This window comes from Penaeus monodon, chromosome 22 (assembly GCF_015228065.2).
Source record: "Penaeus monodon isolate SGIC_2016 chromosome 22, NSTDA_Pmon_1, whole genome shotgun sequence".
NCBI lineage: Eukaryota > Metazoa > Arthropoda > Malacostraca > Decapoda > Penaeidae > Penaeus > Penaeus monodon.
In genome coordinates, this window is record NC_051407.1 from 37498532 (window position 1) to 37499122 (window position 591).

Sequence of the window (591 nt, forward strand, 5' to 3'; positions counted from 1 at the left end):
TATTGTTTTCATATTCCTTTAACCAGGACCTTGATCATTACTCTTTGCTTTTCTGTCATTTGGGTACAAGATTATCTTCAATTATATTATTTATTTGGTGTTCCATTCTCGTACCCTTCCCAACACCCTTCGGCCATTTCTTTTTTTTTCTACCATTCCCTACTTCTGAATCCTCACCTTCCCCCCTTCGTCTAGTGTTCCCCCCCTTTGTTCTATCGCCTATCCCATCTAACGCCCCTCCCCCTCTCCCCCTTTTCTTTTATCGTCTATCAATCCTTTCGTCTAATATCCTTTCCCTCCACCCCCCCCCTCTTTCTCTAATGCCCCCTTTGCTTAACACCTCTCCCTCCCCTTTGTCTTTCACCCTCCCCCTTCATCTAACGCCCCTCCCCATTTCATCTATCACCCTCCCCTTCATGTAGCGCCCCTCCCCCATACACCGCCCTTCCCTCCTCCCAGATAGTCTCCTCGTCCGCCACTCCTCTGGTGCTCGATTCCCCTATCCCTTCACCTTCCACTGTCCCCTAGACGATGGTACAGCCTGGCCAACGCTATTCCCAGGCGACGGGAATTTCTTTTAGGGTTTCGAAT

The 591-nt window shown here is 49.4% G+C and overlaps 1 protein-coding gene across 1 annotated transcript in view; it reads right to left on the minus strand.

Moving 5' to 3' along the window:
• Positions 1 to 591, minus strand: part of LOC119587112 (superoxide dismutase [Cu-Zn]-like) — a 12417-nt gene that overhangs the window by 10350 nt on the left and 1476 nt on the right. The window lies entirely within an intron of this gene.